This window comes from Eriocheir sinensis, unplaced genomic scaffold, assembly GCF_024679095.1.
Source record: "Eriocheir sinensis breed Jianghai 21 unplaced genomic scaffold, ASM2467909v1 Scaffold1095, whole genome shotgun sequence".
NCBI classification, from domain to species: Eukaryota; Metazoa; Arthropoda; class Malacostraca; order Decapoda; family Varunidae; genus Eriocheir; species Eriocheir sinensis.
This window is the reverse complement of record NW_026110402.1, coordinates 72,366-95,441: the sequence shown is the minus strand read 5'-3', so window position 1 is coordinate 95,441 and position 23,076 is coordinate 72,366.

The following is a 23,076-nucleotide window of genomic DNA, read 5'->3' as shown; positions in this document are numbered from 1 at the left end:
GAACAAATGCCGTTCCGTATTGGTTCAAAACGGAACGATACATTTCATTTTCGAATACAGAGCGATTCCGTATTTAAAGGAACGGCAAGGCTGCCGCCAAGACAGTCGCCAAGACAGTCACGAAGACCGTCAGGAAGACCGTCGGCCAACTCCTTGGCAACTGTCGACCAGCTAGTCGGCCAACCAGTTGACAGACAATCTGGAAGACTGTCGTCAAGACCGTCAAGACTGTCGGCCAATCGGTCGTCAGATTCGTGGTTGTCAGACGCTTACATGGCGCCATTTCAAAAATTGACCGTTGAGATTCGTCTTGAGACTAGTTGGCAGCATGCCACAGACATTCTGCCAACTAGTTGGCCGAATGTCCCAGACAGTCGGCAGTCATGGTAGCCGACACCAACTGGTTGGTAAGAGTTGGAAGGTAAAGACGGAGAAGAGAAGATGGGCAAAAAGGAGCGAAAGAAAAGAGATTACTGATGAAAAAGGAGAAAAAAGTAAGATGAAAATGGAAAGGATAGGGAACTGAAAGGAGAGACAAGGAGGTGAATATGAAAGGTACAAAAGGGAAGAAAGGCAGGGGATGAAAAAAAAAATGAAAATGCAATGTTGAGAAAAGAAGATAAAAAGACTAGAAAAATTAGAAAAACAAGACGAGGAGGAAGTAAAGAAAGAGGGAGGATTAGATATGGAGAAAGGTACATTAGAGAAGAGAGAAGAGAAAAACGGGAAAGGGAGGGAATGATAATATTTATGTGGAAGTGAGCAGTGAAGGAATGATAGGAAGATAAACAACAGGAGGAGCGCGAGATAAATGATACGCGCAAGAGAGGGGAAAGTAAAGGTGTTGTGCAATAGACAGGTGTATGGAAGGTAAACTTAATTAACAGGTAAATGTAAAGGTAATGGTATGTTTTGTGCCTTGCTAATGGATGGTGTGTGTTGAGTCTACCCTGCTGTACTCTCTCTCTCTCTCTCTCTCTCTCTCTCTCTCTCTCTCTCTCTCTCTCTCTCTCTCTCTCTCTCTCTCTCTCTCTCTCTCTCTCTCTCTCTCTCTCTCTCTCTCTCTCTCTCTCTCTCTCTCTCTCTCTCGCTCCTCAACGAAGCAGTGCGTGTCATCCGAGCAAAAAACGAGTCACGGCCACGTCCCTCCACCCCGCCCGTGTAAATAGACGCCGTGCATCGCACCAAACCGTAACCGTGATCCCGCAAGTACCACCACCTCTATTACCAAGCCTCTAGATAACTTAAAAATCCTTAGTTTCAATGCGCGTAGCCTAAGAAACAAATTTGATGAACTGAAATGTCTTGCTTTAACAGAAAATTTTGACATAATTGCTTTAACCGAAACATTTATCGACACCACAAATATTGATTTAAGTTCCAAATACAACATAGATGGCTACAGACTCTTCAACAAAGATCGTGTAAACCGTAGAGGCGGTGGCGTCGCCCTTTATGTCAAAAGCTATTTGCAACCCACTGACAAAACACCGGGAAACAGTAACGTTGAACATTTGTGCGTGCGAGTAAACATTGCAAAAGTCAATTTAAATATATCTGTCACCTACAGACCTCCCGGGCAATCACTCGATGACGACCTTGAAATGTACAGCGTCTTAAGGCAGTCACTTAATAACAGCGACTCACTGATATTAGGAGACTTTAACCTCCCCCATATCGACTGGGCGACACTGTCAGGTACAGAAGGCGAGTCACATAGAATGATCTAATTTCTAGAAGAAAATTATCTAAGCCAAATGGTTTCTGAGCCAACTCGACAAAATAATATACTCGACCTTGTTATAACGACCCAAGATAACCTAGTCAGTAGTGTCACGGTAGGAGAACACCTCGGTTCTTGCGATCATAAATTAGTGCGCGTCGACATTAAAGCTCAATCATCAGTGACTGAAAATAAAGTAAAGGTGCCCAATTTCAAAAGAGCTAACTTCGTAGAAATCCGACAAAAACTAACAGAAATACAACTATCAGATGACGGCAACGTAGAGGAAGCCTGGCTAAGCCTTAAAAATCACTTACTCACTCAGCAGAACACATTCGTCCCCTTGTGCGAGAAGCGAATTAACACTAATAAAAGCCCACCGTGGTTTAATAGCGAAATTAAACAATCAGTCAGTAAAAAGACTAGTAGGTCAGGCAAAGCGTAGATACGAAGAAAATATTGCAGCCAACTGTAAAAATAATCCGAAATCTTTCTACAGTTACATAAACAACAGAAAGGCGATCAAAAGTGGTATTGGACCTTTAACAAACAGCGACGGTGCACTAGTGACTGACAGCCAACACATTGCAAACCTATTAAACAATTACTTTTCCTCGGTGTTTAATACTAACAGTCTTCCTCTTGCTACCACCAACACCAGTACTATTGTAAATCTCGAGCATGCATTGCCTAATTTTGAAATAACAACCGATGAAGTCCTTAAAGCTCTCCATTCACTTAAAACAAATAAAAGTCCTGGACCTGACAAAGTATATCCAACTCTGCTGAAAGAAACAAAGAGCGAAATACTCTCCTCCCTCACAACCGTATTCAATATGTCCTTGCGACAAGGCATCGTCCCTTCAGATTGGAAAAAGGCTAACGTGACACCGATTTTCAAGAAAGGAGACAAAAAGTACCAGGTAATTACAGGCCCATTAGTCTAACTTCGGTTGTAGGTAAGCTACTTGAGGGCATAATTAGAGACAAAATTGTGAGTTACCTTGAAAGCCACTCATTGATTGGGGACTCACAACATGGCTTCCGAAACAAAAGATCCTGCCTATCAAACCTATTAACCTTTTATAACGACCTCTTCACTGTTTATGACGTAACCAAATCACTGGACGTAGTCTATCTTGATTTCCAGAAAGCGTTTGATAAAGTCCCGCATCATAAATTACTTTACAAATTAAAGCAAATAGGTATTGACGGTCAAGTAAACCAATGGATCGCGAATTGGTTGAGCAACAGACAACAAAGAGTAGTGATTGACGGATTTAACTCAGAGTGGGCGCCTGTCACTAGTGGCGTCCCTCAGGGCTCGGTCCTTGGCCCAGTGCTCTTCATTATTTACATCAACGACGTGGATGTTGGACTCAATAACCGCATTAGTAAATTTGCAGACGACACAAAGATTGGTAACTCGGTTCTCACTGATGAAGACAGGCAAAGCCTCCAAGAGGATTTGCACAAAATTTCAGCTTGGTCGGATAGATGGGAGATGCCCTCTAACGTAGACAAGTGCCAGGTCCTTCAAGTTGGAACGAGGAATAAGAAGTTCGAATACGAAATGCGCTGCGTTAAACTCAAAAGCGTTCAATGCGTCAAAGACTTGGGGGTCAAAATCGCGTCAAACCTCAAATTCTCACAGCAATGCATCGATGCAGCTAATAAAGCGAACAGAATGTTGGGCTTCATTAAAAGAAACTTTGTATTCAAGAATAAAGATGTAATACTCCCGCTCTACAACAGTTTAGTCAGACCCCACTTGGAATATGCGGTACAGTTTTGGGGCCCCCACCATGCAAAGGATATTGCTAAATTAGAAGGTGTTCAGCGTCGGGCAACGAAAATGATCCCTTCCTTGCGCAACAAATCCTACGAAGAAAGGCTTTCTACCCTTAACATGTTCTCTCTTGAGAAACGTCGCCTCCGAGGAAAATTGATCGAATGTTTTAAAATGCTTAATGGTTTCACGAATGTAGACAGATCAACATTGTTTATGATCGATGACACTTTGCGCACGAGGAACAATGGCGTAAAACTCATATGTAGACAAGTAAATTCAGACTGCACAAAATTTTTCTTCACCAACGTTGTAGTGCGAGAATGGAATAAGCTTCCACCATCAGTGGTCCAGTGTAACACGATTGACTCCTTCAAAAATAAGCTCGACCGTCACTTCCTTCAACCTAATATCAACTAGAGTAGAAGTGCAACGTTTTGGAGTCTTCTGATTAATGTAAAATCACTTAGGTTTAAGGACAGACCACCAAGTCTGGACCATGGGGTCTGTGTGGTCTGATTTTCTATGTAAATCTATGTAAATCTCTCTCTCTCTCTCTCTCTCTCTCTCTCTCTCTCTCTCTCTCTCTCTCTCTCTCTCTCTCTCTCTCTCTCTCTCTCTCTCTCTCTCTCTCTCTCTCTCTCTCTCTCTCTCTCTCTAACACACACACACACACACACACACACACACACACACACACACTCTTAGCATTACGTAACTTGTTATCACTACCAACTCATTTTTGTGTGAATTTAAAACCTCTTCCCCTCTCACTTCCTCCCTCTTCTTCCTCTTCTTCCTCCTGATCTTTTTCCTAATAGCTCATCACAGATTTTTCCTTTATTTTTTTATATTATTTCTTGAGTTAGAAAAGTAGTGAAGACGAATTGTTTAGGAAGAGTCACACGATATCCTTGCACGATATCCAAGTTTCAACCTCTTTCAGAACCTACTCCATCTGTGTGTGTGTTTGTGTGTGTGTGTGTGTGTGTGTGTGTGTGTGTGTGTGTGTGTTTATACGTGGTTTCAAGTGTGAGTGCGCGCCGAGTGAGGGAAAAAAATATTCGAGCGAAAAGTTAGTCCATTTGGCCAATGAAAACTTTTAATTAAACACGTTGGGTCTAAGAGGAGCGATGTATTTTTTTGCTCTGAGTGTGTGTGTGTGTGTGTGTGTGTGTGTGTGTGTGTGTGTGTGTGTGTCTTATCTAACAGCAACAGTAAAATCACTTAGGTTTAAGGACAGACCACCAAGTCTGGACCATGGGGTCTCTGTGGTCTGATTTTCTATGTAAATCTATGTAAATCTCTCTCTCTCTCTCTCTCTCTCTCTCTCTCTCTCTCTCTCTCTCTCTCTCTCTCTCTCTCTCTCTCTCTCTCTCTCTCTCTCTCTCTCTCTCTCTCTCTCTCTCTCTCTCTCTCTCTCTCTCTCTCTCTCTCTCTCTCTCTCTCTCTCTCTCTCTCTCTCTCTGAAGGTGAAGCCAGCAGTGAAAACCCTAACAACTCTGAACACTCCAAGGACTGTCTAACCATAGATCACATTAATGGCCAATCCCTACTCGCAAACTTTGATGAAATAAAAATGTTAATGAGTGACAGAAATACAGATATTCTTTGCGTCAGCGAAACATGGCTCTCCCCTTACACTCCCGACACATACATCAACATTCCCAATTATAAAGTGTTCAGGTGCGACGGCGGCCGAGGTGCAGGTGTCTGTCTCTATGTTAGTGATACCCTTGCTTCTGAAATAATAGACACTAAAATAACTAAACAAACAGGGACTGAAGACATATGGGTCCGAGTGCAGTGCAGGAAATTACCATCTGTCATAGTAGGATGTATTTACAGACACCCAAAGGCTCTCGCTAATTCATATGATCATATAACTGAAACTATACGATCTATTATGCTTCATAAAAAAACATTCTTAGTACTAGGCGATCTAAATGACGACCTTCTCTCGCCTACCAGCAAACTCTCACGCTTACTAAAGAATAATAAACTAACACAACTAATAAGCAAACCCACACGACTAACCCCCACCACTGCTACACTACTGGATGTAATAATAACCAATAACCCTGACCTCATATTACACAGTGACGTAATCCCTAACCCTATCGCTGATCACGAGCTTATCACAGCCACAGTCAATATGAAAAAGCCAAAACGAATACCAGTTGTAAAAACATTCAGAGACTTAAAGGTATATGACAAAGATAAATTCTGCGAAAGCCTGCTAAACAACGTCACCGAACTGAATCAAATATTAAACACGGATAATGTTAATGACCAAGTGAGCATACTAACTTCAGTGTTCACCAGATGCTTAGACAACCTTGCTCCAATGGTAACACGTAAAATAAAACGGCCCCCTGCTCCCTGGATCAACAATGAAATTAATGAATGTATAAATCTCAGAAATACAACACAACGTAACCTCAAAAACAACAGAAAAGATAAAATACTACAAGATAGGTACAGATACCTGAAGAAACGCGTAAAAACCCTAATTAATATGTCCAAAAATAATTACTATCAGTCCCAACTCAAAGATTGCAAAGGTAATACGTCTGCCACCTGGAAAGTTGTAAAATAATTAATTCCCAGTAAAAAGAACAGCTCACACAATCAAATACCTGGCAGCTCAGAAACTTTGTGTGAAGATTTTAATACTTTTTTTGCTAACGTGGGAAAAAACACATACGAAAAGACACAATCTACGCTATTAAACATACAAAACAGTCTCCCAGTGGAAAATGCCATACACGACAGACACCTCGCAGACCACACACGAAGAAAACGGTACACTCTTTCGCCCCACACCCACAGACACTGACACACTCATCTTAACGATAAAGAGCTTGCACGAAACAAAATCATTTGGATCCGATGGTATTCCTCTTCGTTTCCTCAAGGACTCTCTCTTCATTACCGCATATTACTTGACTCAAATAATAAACACTTCTATTGTTACCGGCATATTTCCTACACAGTGGAAAAACGCTGTAGTTACCCCCCTATATAAAGCTGGCGACGTGAGTAATGCCGGTAATTATCGCCCAATATCCCTATTACCTATCTTCTCTGAAGTTATAGAAAAAATAGTTGCAAACCAATTAACTAAATACCTTGAAAATAACAAACACTTGTCCGACACTCAACATGGCTTTCACCCCCACCTCTCAACCAGCACTGCACTCACGGCCGTCACCGATAAACTATACGACAATATGGACACCAAGCAATTATCGCTGCTTACACTTTGTGACCTATCAAAAGCATTTGATAGTGTTAGCCATAAGATTCTCCTCCACAAACTCTCAAATGTTAAAGTAGACACATTTTGGTTCAAAGACTACTTATCGAACAGAACACAGACAGTACGCCTACAAAACCATCTCTCCACAAAGGCAAACCTACAATATGGCGTTCCACAAGGCTCCATTTTAGGGCCTATATTATTTACACTCTATGTAAACGATATGCATGAATACTTCGACGACTGCACACTGATACAATATGCAGACGACACACAGTTTCTCCATAGTGGGCCACTGAAGGATATAAATCTACTAGTGAAAAAGTTGAAACCACCCTAAGCAAAGCCATGGTGTACTTTAATAAAAGGGTCTAATGTTAAACACCCAGAAAACCCAATGTATATTTATAGGAAGCAGACAACTAATATCAAGAATACCTGATAACACAACCATTCTCTTCCAGGATAGTAAGATCGAACCCTCAAACAATGTAAAGAATTTAGGATTGTATATAGACCAATATTTAGTGTTTGATCACCATATAACCGAAATCAGTAAGAAAATCCTAGGAACACTTATGTATGCAAATAGAATAAAACAATGTTTTGATAAACCCACAAGGCAGCTTATGGTAGAGTCACTAGTATTAAGTATACTAAACTATTGTAATACTATATGGGGGACAACTAACAATACGCTGCTAACTAAAGTACAGAAACTACAGAACTTCGCTGCCAAAATCGTAGAAGGGAAGGCCCAGAAATATGATCATGTAACTCCGATAATTAAGGAACTCAATTGGCTCAATGTTTCACAACAAATAACTTTTGACACAGCAGTGAATATATATAAACATCTACACGGTCACTACCCTGAATATCTATTGCCTCTCCCCTCTGTAAACAGCATCACCAACAGCACAACACAACAGCAGGGTAATCTGTATGTACCAAGAACACACACAGACACAGGAGCCAGACAACTTTCTGTACACGGGCCTACACTTTGGAACTCCCTGCCAACACATATAAGCACTGCCCACACCTTGCATAAATTCAAATATATTCTGAAAGAGTTCTTACTTAATCGAAACCGAAACAACTGATGAATAACTAATTATTTCATTGCAATAACCTATGTACTTTTTATGTATTTGAATGTAAGAATAACCACTTCTAGTGGAAATAAAATTATTATTACTATTATTATTATTTCTCTCTCTCTCTCTCTCTCTCTCTCTCTCTCTCTCTCTCTCTCTCTCTCTCTCTCTCTCTCTCTCTCTCTCTCTCTCTCTCTCTCTCTCTCTCTCTCTCTCTCTCTCTCTCTCTCTCTCTCTCTCTCTCTCTCTCTCTCTCTCTCTTAGCTACCTCCCCTCTCCCCTCGCCCATCTTCCTTACATGGCTCCCGTCTCCTCCCCTCTCCCCTCTTACCAGTCTCCCTAACCCCACTCCCTTCTCCTTTTCTCTCCTCTCTCGCCTCTCTTACATCACTCCCCTTTCCTCTTCTGCCCTTCTTTGCCTTCAGTACCCTTTACCTCTTCCCGCTTTTCGTCCATCTCACTTCCTCCTCTTCTTTCCTTCCTCCCCTTTCCTCTTCCTTCCTCTCCCCTCTCTCCCTTCCCTCCATCTCCTTAACCCACTTCCTCTCCACTCTCTTCGTCCATCCCTGCAGCCTCCGTCCCTATCTCTAAATCTCCAGTCCCATAGCCTTGTTTCTCTTTGTAATGTGTATATTATAATGTACATGTGTATGTATGACTGTACGTGTGGCGACACCCGGTCGGTGTCGCACAACAGGATGTCTAACAACACGTCGTGCTTTTGGCCGTGGGAAGCTGTGATGAACTGACACTAGGATCAGCAAATGATGAATTTCATCAACAGTCATCAACCGGAACCCACACCCTTCCGGACGAACTACAAGCAAATAAAACGGGCGAACAACGCGGAGAAGGGAGAGAAGACGGGTGACGGGCAGGCGAGCGGTGCTCTGCCGCCCCGCGCCCTGCAGCGGTGTGGCTGTCTCTGATTTCGTGCGTCTCGCTCTCGTAAACTGTAAACCTTATGTAGTACAACTGTTAATATAGTTAAAATACATTTGGTATTTGTATTAACCTGAGAGAGAGAACTAAAGTGAACTAAAGTGAACTTATAACGGCTACCGCTCGGCCACACATCACTTAACTAAAAAGGCTATTGTGTTATCTCACCTTACTACAATCAACTTGTGAAAGCAGGCAACGGTATACCGGACCTCACGTGAGATAACAGTTCGCGCCTTAAACTTAAACGTAACACGCTACATTAAACATTAAATATACAACTTAAAAAGTAAACACTTAAAAATCGTTAACAAAAATGGTGAACAGCGGTTTACGGACCTCTCCGAAGTGTTCTATAGGTGTTATCTCTAATATAACATAACAAAATGCATGGTGGCTGGTGGCCGCCTCGTTGTTAACCACGTAAAAAAAAAAGTAACGCTCAAAAGTTATTAACTTAAATGATGTGCAGCGTGGTTACGAACTACTTCGCATTGTTTTATCTCTCTCTCAAACGTAGCTTCAGTGACAGTGTGTGGGGGCAGTGAACGGTATCGGACACAGCAAGCAAACGCTGACCTCAGCGCGCGGCTTTTCCTGCCCCAGTGAGTCGAGTCAGCACACAGCCGCACCCGAGAGCACACCCCGCCCCGCCCCGCACCTCCACACAGCCCGCGCGTCCCGCCTCGCACCTCCACACAACCAAGTTTCCTTGGAGGTGTATCGGCACTTATTTCTTCCTACGACACAACTCGTCGTAGGTGCGCACTTATCTTCGCCAGGCAACTCGGACCTTTGAGGGTGACTGGTGGGCGTATATTGTCTGCCCGCCGCCCCTCCCACCACCGCTACCAGACGGGGGACGGCAGACCCTGCCACCCCAGCAGCCCTGCCCTTGCCACCGGCGAGGCGAAGGACGCGAGCGTGCTGAGTAGTGTGGTATCGAGTTGCTGTCTTCGAGGTTTTTAGCACATTATAGCTGACACTCATTGATACGGTTTCAGTAATTACACCACTTGCAACATTATTTCAGGTGCATTACTATTACTATGTTCACGTGTTTAGGCGTGTGGGGCCGTATCTAATCTATTAGATTTTTCAGCTGTTGATTTTTCTGGCGTGTGGTTGTTCAATATTTTTCTTGAGTAACATGGTTACGCATTTTATGTATAATCATTCATTTTCTTTTCTACTTTCTTTTGTGTGTTTTATTGCACAGTGGAGAAGTTATGTGTTGCTAAGCCTCACTCATTATTCTTTTTCCTCTTTTATTATGCATTTTAAAAGTATAGGGGAGGAGTGAGCACATACTTAGCGGTGAATGATTATTACTTTACTTATTTTTGCAGCAATATTTTTTTTCTTTTACCATTTTACTCCCCATTTTACTAGTAACTCTTTTTAATGGCAGAGAAACCTGACCAGAGGACTATGAGGGGTGGGTAGAGATAAAGAACAGTGCCGTCAAGGATAACGGTAACTGTTCTCATGTAAGGAGTGTAGCAGTCTTCAAAGGGTGCTTGCTCCTCCTACGCTGCATGTGCAACCAAGAGGTATTTACCTTACTAATCCCACAATGGCTTCTGCCTCTAATCACCCACTAACAGCGACAGCAGTTAGGCCTTTCGCAGGGTAGCAAGGGAGGCAGATTATTCGGCCAGGGACTTCTTGTTTCAAAGTGAGATTGTCATGGACATTTCATTCGTGTCAAATCCGGGAGATTAAATATATCTCAGCCGCTCGAAGGTCAATCCCGGGAACGGACGCAGGGCCCTCATAAACAGGAGCGCGTTCACTGGACGGAAGGATTATGATGCGTTTCGGTCACTTTTTCTTGAAACATTTGGGGAAGATGGGCAACACAGCCTCGTAAAGGGTATAAATTTTGCTGTGGACACTGTGCAAACGAGTGGCCTTTTTAACTGGCCAGTAGACGCCTATAGGCTATCTACTGATTTCATCTCGTGTTTTAAACAGGGAAACTAGACAGATGGAGAAACCATTTCTGTAGCTAATGCTAGATTATTACTAGAGTTCCTTGTGTACATGATTGTCCTTAAAGTTCCTCTTCGAAGGAGTGCAGTATCCCTTGACTACAGCCCCACTGGCAACCTACACGGTTTTATCAGCCAACTTTTATGGCATTTAAAATAATTTTGGGTCCTTTTTGAAGCTTCGTTTCCCGTCGACACGTTCGTCGGGGAGGGGGGCCTTCGCGACCCTCTGACCTAAACCTTTTTGGGTGTCACCAGCGGTAATCAAAAATTCCTTGGTTTGTTCTTTTACCCGTGGTTTAGGCAGAAATAGTCAGATAAATAGGTGGTTGGATATTTGAGCTTTACGATTTTTTTTTTTCGCACAGAATGGTGCATAGTGATCGTCTCCAAAGACTAGCGCCGGCTTGAGGTTCAGCCTGACGCTGCTTTGTGTATCTTTCCACCACACGACTATAACCTGCATCCTCGCATCTACTAATTTATGTTTGGTTCCTAAGCTTTTGCCTGCATCTTTTTCATGCGAGAAGGGGAGTGCTTGAGTAATACTTTTCACTCTAACCCACTATTTTCTTTTATTGCTGAGTTGATGCAAGGCAGTCAGTCTTCTTAATTTAATTGGAGCCGTAATAACCGAGGGTGTAGACTAACATAGGGATAGGTACAATTTAACCTTGAACCTCATGTGCTTCTGCTTAAAACATACTTTTTCTCTGCACTGACAGACTTAGCTTAACTTGAGCAGATGCTGTCCCTAACTTTTATCGTAACCAGCATGTGAATATCTGTAAGCTTTGGAAGTAAGCAGACAAGTCTTACTTACCCTTACTTGACATACCACTGTTACCCGTTACGGGAGTTATTTTTGGCGTCAAAGATGTCAGTCATCCACGTTCGTTACGATCGGGGGATAGGTGGAAACTTGTCTTTTTCAATTGATGTTTATTAATGCTGGAATTACTTTAATCAATTATGCTGGAATTGTATATTTCAGTGAGATTTGTTACAACAGTGATTTCACAACTTAGTGACAGGATTTTCTTTTATAGTACTGTAGACCTGAAAAACGGAGTATTAGGAGTTAGTGGTGCTGACTGCCGATGCTTCTAATGTTCTCCAGACTTGTCCTTGTTATCACATTGTAACTATTAGGAGACTCTACGGATAACAATACCTCTTTTCACACAACCTTATCTATTGTTGTAAACCCCACCCGTCTCGAAGGCGTGCCGAGGGTAACGACACTGGCAATTAATTGTCACGCAACGGATGAGTGTTTCTCTGCGACAGTTTTGTGTCCAGGTGTGACTCGAAGGTTCAGTGTGTAGCAGATCTTCTTCAAGGATTGTTCCTTTTCTTTTTACTATTCCAAATAGCTCCATTACCATGTATCCTAATGACAGTTTAGTCAATTTAATTTTACTAGGATGTATCATGTAAATAATTTTTCGAGCTATTATTTTGTTTTCTCGGAATAGTACTGAGCTTCCATGTCCACGACTCTTGCCAAGTTTATCTCGCCCTGTATGTACTTTGCCCATTTCTTGTTACTTCCATGATTATTTTTATTATCATTGGCATTTCCCGATGTTGTATCGTTAGGCGGGCTCTGACTTGTATATATATATTTTTTAATGCAATAACAGGACCTCGTTTAACTAGTACACATTGTGCGACTGTAACATGGGTAGGTACACTGCTTTTAAAGGTCGGGTGAGTCGCGAGGTCGCGACTTTTAGAGAACCGAGCGATGTAATGTATATATTATAATGTACATGTGTATTTATGACTGTACGTGTGGCGACACCCGGTCGGTGTCGCACAACAGGATGTCTAACAACACGTCGTGCTTTTGGCCGTGGGAAGCTGTGATGAACTGACACTAGGATCAGCAAATGATGACTTTCATCAACAGTCATCAACCGGAACCCACACCCTTCCGGACGAACTACAAGCAAATAAAACGGGCGAACAACGCGGAGAAGGGAGAGAAGACGGGTGACGGGCAGGCGAGCGGTGCTCTGCCGCCCCGCGCCCTGCAGCGGTGTGGCTGTCTCTGATTTCGTGCGTCTCGCTCTCGTAAACTGTAAACCTTATGTAGTACAACTGTTAATATAGTTAAAATACATTTGGTATTTGTATTAACCTGAGAGAGAGAACTAAAGTGAACTAAAGTGAACTTATAACGGCTACCGCTCGGCCACACATCACTTAACTAAAAAGGCTATTGTGTTATCTCACCTTACTACAATCAACTTGTGAAAGCAGGCAACGGTATACCGGACCTCACGTGAGATAACAGTTCGCGCCTTAAACTTAAACGTAACACGCTACATTAAACATTAAATATACAACTTAAAAAGTAAACACTTAAAAATCGTTAACATCTTTCATCTGCCTTCATCTTGCCTCAGCCCGTTTTCCCTCAGTGGTCCGTGCTGGAATCTCTTACCTTCCCTACCCTTACCTTGATTTATATCTCTCATCTCCTTCCCCTCACGAACGTTTTTTTTTATTTTTTATCTCAGTGCCTTCTTTCAACGGCATTTTTCTTTTTCTGTTATCCTTTTTGTCTATCTCACTCTCTCTACATCAACCTCTGCCTTTTCCCCTCTCTCTCTCTCTCTCTCTCTCTCTCTCTCTCTCTCTCTCTCTCTCTCTCTCTCTCTCTCTCTCTCTCTCTCTCTCTCTCTCTCTCTCTCTCTCTCTCTCTCTCTCTCTCTCTCTCTCTCTCTCTCTCTCTCTCTCTCTCTCTCTCTCTCTCTCTCTCTCTCTCTCTCTCTCTCTCTCTCTCTCTCTCTCTCTCTCTCTCTCTCTCTCTCTCTCTCTCTCTCTCTCTCTCTCTCTCTCTCTCTCTCTCACACACACACACACACACACACACACACACACACACACACACACACACACACACACACACACCAACCCCTTCCCCTCCTCCTCCCCTCCTCCGCCTCTACAAACTTATACACACATACACAAGAATACCTTTACATATTGATTTTGCTCTTTCTTGCTTCCCATTACTTCCTTTTCTCCCTCTTCCCACTTTACTTTCTCTCCTTCTTCCTCTTTTCTCCTTTGTTACAGTTATTATCCCTCCCTCTTTTTATTTTCATTAACTATCCACTTTTTTTTCCTACTAGCTTTATTTTTCGTCTTTATTTTAATCTTTTTTTTCCCCTTATCCAATTTTGCTATTCCTCTTTTCTTACTTCCCTTTATTCTATCTCTATGTTCCCTCAGTTACCTTTCCATCTTTCTTTTCTACAGTTTTCATAATCCTCCCTTTTTATCCTATTGGTCTTCCTTCCTATCCCTTCAATTATCCCTTCTCTTCTCTCTCTTCCCCTTTTTTCTCTTAATCTTATATCTAACCTCATTTCTCCCTTCCCCTTATCCTTAATTTTCTCTCTCTTATCACGTACGAACTCTTCCTCAACCAGCTATCCTTTAACTCTCTCTTCTCTTCGCTTCCTTTCTCTTAACCTTCAATATGAACCCTCCATTTTCTCTTCTCCGCCTCCTGACCTTTCTTCCTCATCACATCCGAAACTCTTCCTCAACCAACCATTCCTTGCAGGAGTAGCACACTTCCCTCCTTAACCCATCCACTTAACCCAACCCTTCCCTTCCCTCCCCTTCCTTTCCCTTCCCTTCCCTTCCCTGGCATTCCCTTCACCTCGCTCCCTTTAGCTTCCATCAGAAGAGTCGTTGGGAGCGATCATAGGACACGCAAGACCCTTATTAAAACATCTACTTATTCCATTTTCGCCATAACCTTCGGTGAACGGCTCTTGGGCGGCGGCTGGCTAATGGGGGAGACGGTGAAGGTTAAAGAAAAGGAGCGGGAATGGGATAATAGGAGCAGGAATGAATGGGATATGATGGGAATGGAAGGAGGTATTAGTGGGAGGAGAGAGAGGGGTGAGAGAGAGAGGGTGGAGAGAGAGGAGAGATAGCGGAGAGAGAGAGACAGAGGCAGACACACACAAACGCAGACAGACAGACAGACAGAAAGAAAGACAGTGATAAGTGGTAAAGGGAGGAAGAGATGGAGGAAGGTACTAAGAGAAGGAGAAAGAAGAAGAGGAGGAAGAGAAGGAGGAGGGAAACAGATGCATGAAACCAATAAGTAGGAAGGAGAAGGAGAGGGGAAGTGAGACAGACGAGCAACTCTGTAGAAGAAAGAGGAGGAGGAGGAGGAGGAGGAAAGAAGGGAAAGAAGAGAAAGACGAAAGGATTGAGGAGGAAAAGGGAAGCGAGAGAGAAGGGAAACAGATTGAAGAATGAGGTTAATAAGGAGGAAGAATGGAGGGGAAAACCGAAACGACCGGATAAGTTTATAGTAGAAGAATGAATTGAATTAGGAGGAGGAGGAGGAGGAGGAGGAGGAGAAGGAAGAAGAGGAAAAAAAGAAGGAAGAAGGGGAGTGGAGGAAAAGGAAGGTGTGGCCGGAAGAAGACAGGAAGAGGCAATTATAGAAGACAGAGGAAAATGAAGAAGATGGAAAATGAATGAACAGAGCACCAGAAGACGAAGTTGGTAAAAGAAAAAAATTCCTTGTATCAAATCCTAAAACGAAAAAGATATGAGATGCTGAAGATAGCGCGGGCAAGGGAAAAGGAATAACAAGGGTCTCCGGAAAAGGGACACGAAGAGTAATTGGATTAAGATGCAGAATGTAAAGATCTCGGGTTCAGGAGAGAGAGCCTGAAGGATGGAGGGTTAAGCGAAGTGACTGGGAGAGATAGAACAGAATGGGATAGGAAGTGACGGGACGCAATGGGAAGTGACGGGTAGGGAAATGAAGAGAAGCGAAGGGAACGTAGAGGAATGAAAAGGAAGAGAAAGGGACTAGATCTAACTGCATGAAAGAAGAATAAGGATGGAGGGTTAAGCGAAGTGATTGGGAGAGATAGAACAGAATGGGATGGGAAGTGACGGGACGCAATGGGATGTGACGGAAATGAAGAGAAGCAAGGAACATAAAGGAATGAAAAGGAAGACAAAGGAACTAAATTTAACTGCATGAAAGAAGAATAAGGATGGAGGGTTAAGCGAAGTGATTGGGAGAGATAGAACAGAATGGGATAGGAAGTGACGGGACGCAATGGGATGTGACGGGTAGGGAAATGAAGAGAAGCGAAGGGAACGTAAAGGAATGAAAAGGAAGAGAAAGGGACTAAATCAAACTGCATGAAAGAAGAACAAGGATGGAGGGTTAAGCGGAGTGTTTGGGAGAGATAGAACAGAAAGGGATGGGAAGTGACGGGACGCAATGGGATGTGACGGGTAGGGAAATGAAGAGAAGCGAAGGGAACGTAAAGGAATGAAAAGGAAGAGAAAGGGACTAAATCAAACTGCATGAAAGAAGAACAAGGATGGAGGGTTAAGCGAAGTGTTTGGGAGAGATAGAACAGAAAGGGATGGGAAGTGACGGGACGCAATGGGATGTGACGGGTAGGGAAATGAAGAGAGGCGAAGGGAACATAAAGAAATGAAAAGGAAGAGAAAGGAACGAAATCTAACTGCATGAACGAAGAATAAGGAGGAAAAATAGAGGGAGAGTGAAGAAAAAGACGAGGAAAGGAAGCAATGCCAATATTGATAAAGAAACTAAAATTAAATCTGAAAGGGGAACGGTGCAAGAACATACGACATTCGGAAAGCAAAAGGGAAACATAAAATAGCTAGAAAAGGGATATAAAGAAGCTTCAAGTAGGAACAAACAAGAAAAAACGATGAAAAGGAAGGGGGATAATTAGTGAGGTTACTGGAAATGGAAAGAAGGATAGTGAAGAAAAGCTGTAGACTGGAAAAGGTGGGGCCGTTACACCCAAGGACGAAGAAGGAGAGGGAAAGCTGAGTAGACGAACAACTGTGTGGAAGAAAAAGGAGAAGGAAAAAAAAAGAGGGAAGAAGAGGAAGACGAAAGGAGTGAGGAGGAAAAGGGAAGCGAAAGAGAAGGGAAACAGATTGCTGAAGGAGATGATACAGTGGAAGAAAGAGGTATTTTGGTGGAGAGAAAGGAGGAACACGACCGCAAAAGTGCAAGAAAGCAGGAAAAACAACATAGAATAGCAACATAAAACAGACCAAGGGAAAAAGTAATAGCGAGAAAAACAAAATAAAATTAATGAAGAAGCAAAATAAACACGAAAACAGCAAAGAAGGATAAGAAAAGAGAATGAAAAACAGCACCAGAGAAAAGGACACGAACGCGAAGGGGCAGAAAAAGAGGGAAAACAACATAGAAAATTGGCAGAGAAAGAAGCACCAGAAAAAAAATAGCGAAACAAAGAGGACTTACTTTATGACGAGGAAAAAAACACTAAAACAGCAAAGTAGGTTAAGAAAAGAGATATAAAAACAACAACAGGGAAAATGACAAGTGCGCAGGTAGTGAGAGAAGGAAGGAAGGACTCTCAAGGGACGTGTTGGGTGATAAGAGGAGGCGGGGAAACAAGAACATCCGGGTAATAGAAAACCAAGGCACGTACAGGTGTTTTATGAGGAGAGAGGCAGCCAGGTACTTTCCCTCTCCTCTGTTCCCCTATACCCTTCACCTGCGCCTCCCTGCCTCTCACTTGTCTCCTATTATTTTATGTCTTATCTTTATGCTATATATTTTCCTCTCTTTTTTTTTTTTTATACGACTTAGCTTTCTTCTATTTGTCCTTTCTGCTCTTCTTTGTTTTCCTCTTCTTTTCGAATCTACTTTTATATTTTCGTTTTTTGTTTCTTTTTGCTAGTTTTTCTACCTTTCCTTGCCCAGCTTTTCATTTTTACTATCTCTTATTAATTATTTTTTTCTAACTTTTCTTATTTACTTCTTCCTGACATCAAACTTATTCTTCCTTCCATCCCCTTCTATTTACGTTTGTCTTTTTGCTAGTTTCTTCGACCTTTCCTTGCCCAGATTTTCATTTTTACTTTTTTTATAGTTTTTTTTCTAACTTTTCTTATTTACTTCTTCCTGACGCCAAACTTATTCTTCCTTCCATCCCCTTCTATTTACGTATCATTGCCTTTTGTTTACTCCTTCACCTCTTCATCCCTAATACATGTCTTTCTTATTGCCCACCATTTCCCCTTCAGTCTACCCCATCAACCATGTCCCATCCCCACAGCCCATCATGTTTCCCCACTGCGTCCTTACCCGCCTCGCTTGCCTTCCCTTCACTCCCCCTCCTGACAGCCGTCCGTCCCCTGTGCCGTCACGCCGTCGTTGTGAAACCTAAGTGACGCCTCGCAGCCACCCACCAGTCCCACGCCCACGTCCCGGACTCGAAACTCATTAGCGCTGGCCGGACGAGACAGGTGTGTGTGTTGGGGGGGAGAGGGGTGTTAGGTGAAGAGAAACGAGAAGGGTTGTGTTCCTGCTTACGTCAACTCTAGCTTCATGGTGGTAATTTCAATTCGACAGTATAAAGAACTTCGATTAATTTATCCTTTTGTTTGCTGTGCGAATTATAATGTAGGGTGGCTGCTTCCTTCAACCAAAACCTCATTATTTCCATTACTGCCCTTCGACAATTAAACTTTCTCCATTTACTCCCCTTATTTCGTGATTGCTTTCTTTGTTTGCTTTTTGAAGTGTGGGATTATACGCTTAATCTGACCACAACTCCCTTCACAGTGAATTTCAACTATTGCTTCTACCCCCTTTGCCTATACCAATTACGTTTAATGTTTGTTTGTTCTTTGCAGTTCGCTTCCTCTAGCAGAAGATTTCTTATTTCCTCTTTTGTTTGGTATTGCAATATTTTTCTACGGTTCTCTTTATCTATATACCCAACTGAATTAAGATGCCAACCACTACTTTCTGGCAATGAAGGATCCATATTTCTTTTGGGGGTTTGCTATCTTATTATTATTTTCCTTTCTAAAAGCTGGGCGTCCTTTATCTAGTCAACTGAATGAAGACGCTGCGTGATCGAGGTGATTAAAAGTGACGACCTAAAACAAGACGAAGATGAATGAAGATAATCTCAAATCCAGCCTCGTCTCGCCCTGCCTATCCCTCCCCTGCCCTGGCCCTACCCTTCCCTGTCCGTCCCCTACCCTGCCAGCCTTCCCATTCGTGGTCAGAGGGAAAATAAAAAGAGAGAAGGGAGGGGGGAGAAATAAGAAGATAAGAAGATAAGCCGTTCATCTGTCGCAGTAGGAAAACAACTTCTGGAAACTTAGTGAAAGCCTTGCGTATGATTTATTACCGGACGTGGAAGAAAGTTCGGAGAGAAAATTTGTAGCGGACTGTGGCGCGGCGTTTCCCGTGACGGGCGAAGCGTCTGGACCTGTGCTGGGTAAGGCGTGTGTTGGATAAGAGGGGGGGGGGAAGGGAGGGGAAGGGATGATGTACGTGTGTGTGTGTGTGTGTGTGTGTGTGTGTGTGTGTGTGTGTGTGTGTGTGTGTGTGTGTTGGATAAGAGGGGGGGAGGGAGTGTGTGTGTGTGTGTGTGTGTGTGTGTGTTGATAGGTATAGTTCCTTGATGGGTTACGTTTCAAGTGTTTTTCCTTCACTTACTCCTTCAAAGTCCATATTCAACTCTATTTTATTTTACTTCACTTTTCCTTTAGTCCTATCATTCACCTTTCCATTCCCCTCTCTACTCACATTAACCCATCAACAACTTCCCTTCTTAATAGATAATTGCTAAAAAAAACATCCCAGCTACCCCCAAGTAAACATCTCACTCAAACACAACCAATAAATCTAACCCAAATAAAGGAAACTAATCTAACGTTGTGAAAATGCTCCACTGAACGCCACCAAAGTCACACAATCGTAGACCCTTCGTTCATTATTCAATTAATGGAGGATTGATTTCAGCGAGTCCAGAATTCGTGGAAGACTGCATTGTAAAAGTCAGTTATGCCGGACGCGAGCTCTGAAATGCCTTGTGGATTTGCTGCCTAATAACTGGACGCCGATATTACGAAACAGCGATGGAAAATTAATGCTTTCCCGGAAGATCTGAGTTACCGCATCGAGTCTACCGCCAAGTCTCGTTCCGCTCCCCGCCCGAATATGCCTCGCCTCGCTCGCCTCTCTCGCCCCACTCCATCCCACCCCGTCCCGTCTACCCCAGGAACCCCGTCGATGGCTAGATGATGAATGGACGAGCTGCTGCATCAATTAATCGCTCACTATACGGGTCAATAAGTCATAACAAGGCGGCGGAGCTCACGTGCAGTACGGATATTAATAATGGAGACAAAGACGTGAAAAATAGGGGAATCATTAAGCCGGGGAATCCATTAATTACAACAGAGGAAGTGGGGGAGTGGAAGGAGAGGAGTGGTAGAGGATAATATGAATAAACTGGATAAGAACTACGATTTCACTGATCAAAGGGGAGAAGTACTGAATGGGTGACGTGAATAAAATAATGAATAAATGAATCAGGCAATTGACGAATGGATAAATGAAATGAATGGCGGGAAATTGAGCAATGAAATGGACAAGATAAATCAAAGAAAGAGGATCAGGCAGCCAGCATCATCTTCTTCCTTCTTCTTCTCCTCCTCCTCCTCTTCTACTTCCTCCTCGAGTCAAGACCCTGAAGTGACCTCGGTAAAGCATTTCGAAGAGCAGTGACATGAAAGACTTGACAAGACCTCGTACCCTGCAAATAGGTCAGGTCAGAACCATCACTTTCTCTCTCTCTCTCTCTCTCTCTCTCTCTCTCTCTCTCTCTCTCTCTCTCTCTCTCTCTCTCTCTCTCTCTCTCTCTCTCTCTCTCTCTCTCTCTCTCTCTCTCTCTCTCTCTCTCTCTCTCTCTCTCTCTCTCTCTCTCTCTCTCTCTCTCTCTCTCTCTCTCTCTCTCATTACGTAATCACCTGATAAATCTAGGTGTGATAAAAGGCTTCAGGAGGCAACACGCCGCTCCCGAGACGCCTTAAGTTCCGGCGCGAGAGTCAAGTTATTCCTCGTTAGCTATGATGATGAGGGGATAATGACGCTGGCGGGGCAGATGGAGGCGGTAATTCATGAGCAAGAAAGCCAGAAAGGAAATAGGAAAGGAAGTGCAAAAGAGAGAGAGAGAGAGAGAGAGACTTGGGTGATGAAGGTGAAAGATGGAGGTCAGAAAGGAAATAGGAAAGGAAGAGGAGAGAAGGAGAGACAGGGAGGAGAAAGAGGGGGAGAAAAGGCACTTGGAAATGAAGTTGAAGAGAGAGAGAGGGGGAAGAAAGAGATAGACAAAAAAGAAACTTGGGAGATGAAGAGGGGGGGGATAATTCGAGAGGAAGAAAGCCAAAAGGGTACAGGAAAGGAAGAAGACAAGGAGAGAGAGGAGGAGAGAGGGAGAAAAGAAACTTGGAAAGGAAGTGGAAGAGAGAGAGAAAGAAAAGGAAAACTGGGTGATGAAGATGGGGACGTTAATTCATGAAGAAAAAGTCAGAAAGGAAACAGGAAAGGATGAGAGAAAACGAGAGAGAGAGAATGACAGAAAAAAAAGAAACTTGGGTGATGTAGATGGGGTCTTGATAGGAGGGCAAACGAAAGGAAAGTCCTCACAACTGGCCGTCTCCTCGCCTCACCTGACAACTCACTCACGACGCAATTAACAAGACTGATCGCTGTGAGACTTCCCTTTAAATCGAGAGGCGTGATCGAGTCAGTGGAGTGTGGGGAGAATGGTTATCCAGCCTCGAACTCGCTGCTGTCGTCTTCCTGTTGTATTGCTATTTTTTCCTCCTGATGTCCCTTCCCTCTTCTCTCTCTCACATCTTTTCCAATCCTTTCTGTCTATTCCTACTTTGAAACTACTACTTCTATTTCTTGTCTTCTTATCTCCGCGTATCTATTCAACCCCGTTTTCTCTTCCATTTATCTTTCCTTCTTTCTCTTCTTCTCCTATCTTTTTCTTGCACATTTCTTCTCACTTCTTCTTCTTGTCCATTCTCATACCTATCTAATCTGTTGAAAGGAAAGTATGTATGAAAGAACATGTCTGAACAGAAAAGGTGAAACAAAAGGGACAGAGAAAAAAGTCGTGTTGAAATAGGTGTATAAAAAAGAAAAAAAGGAAAGGAAAAGGAAAAGAGAAAGTTTAAAATAAGGGCGAGGCTGGAGGGGAGTCTGGATCTGGATAACACGCATATAAAGAATAACAAAAGGGAAGATATAAAAAGATGCGTAGAAATAAGGTATATAAAAAAGAAAAAAGGAAAGGAAAAAGAAAAGAGAAAGTTTATAACAAGGGCGAGGCTGGAGGGGAGTCTGGATCTGGATAACACGCATATAAAATAAATAACAAAAGAAGATATAAAAGATGCGTAGAAATAAGGATATAAAGAGAGAAAAATAAAATAAAAAGGATAACAGGAGAAACAGAAATATTATATATAAAAAGAACGCTACTGAAGGGAAGAGAAAACAAAATCGTGTAGAAAAGTAGAAAAGAAAAAGAGAAAAATCTATAAAAAAAGGCGATACTGAAGAGGAAAGTTGAAACAAAAGGGAAAGAAAAAATATCATGTAGAAATAATTATATAAAGAAGAAAAAAAGAAAGGAAAAAGAAGAAAAGGTTAAAGGAAAATGTATATAAAAAATGACGTAACGGAGGAGGAAGGATGAAACAAAATGGAAAAAAATGATGTGTAGAAATAAAATTGCTTGCCGTCCCTCTCTCAGCTCTGGTATGTGGTGGTCGGTTGCTTTAATTTTTCCATCTTCATTTCTTGCTTTTATATCCGACTCGATTCTATTCTACGCCGCCGCCCGTCCTGCATCACTGTTCTGTTTGCCGACGTCCACTTCCCTTCTTCCTTCCCCTCTGTCATCCCATCTTCCCCTCCTTATGATGCGTCTCCTCACTCTTCCTTCCTTCCTTCCTAACTTCGTTCACCTCCCATCGTTCACCATTATTTTCCAGATTCTTTTATCTTCAATGCTCTGTCTGTCTCTCTGTCTGTGTCTGTCTGTCTGTGTATGTCTGTTTATCTATCTATCTATCTATTATCCATCTATCTATCTACCGACCTATCTTTCTTTAAATACAACTATCTACACATCTATCACTTTCATTTTCCTCCCTATTCCCAAGTGCGTGGAATGATTACAAATGATTTTCATATTTAACACAACTCTACGGATCGAGACAGTCACATTTCATTAATAATCTATATATCTGATGACAAAACTCTTGGGAGTAGTGTTTCAAGAAAATATGGGGATGACAAAGCAAGTAGGTATATAATATCCAGTATAAATAAACTGTTCGACTCAATGAATGTAGTTTAGAACCATACTTGC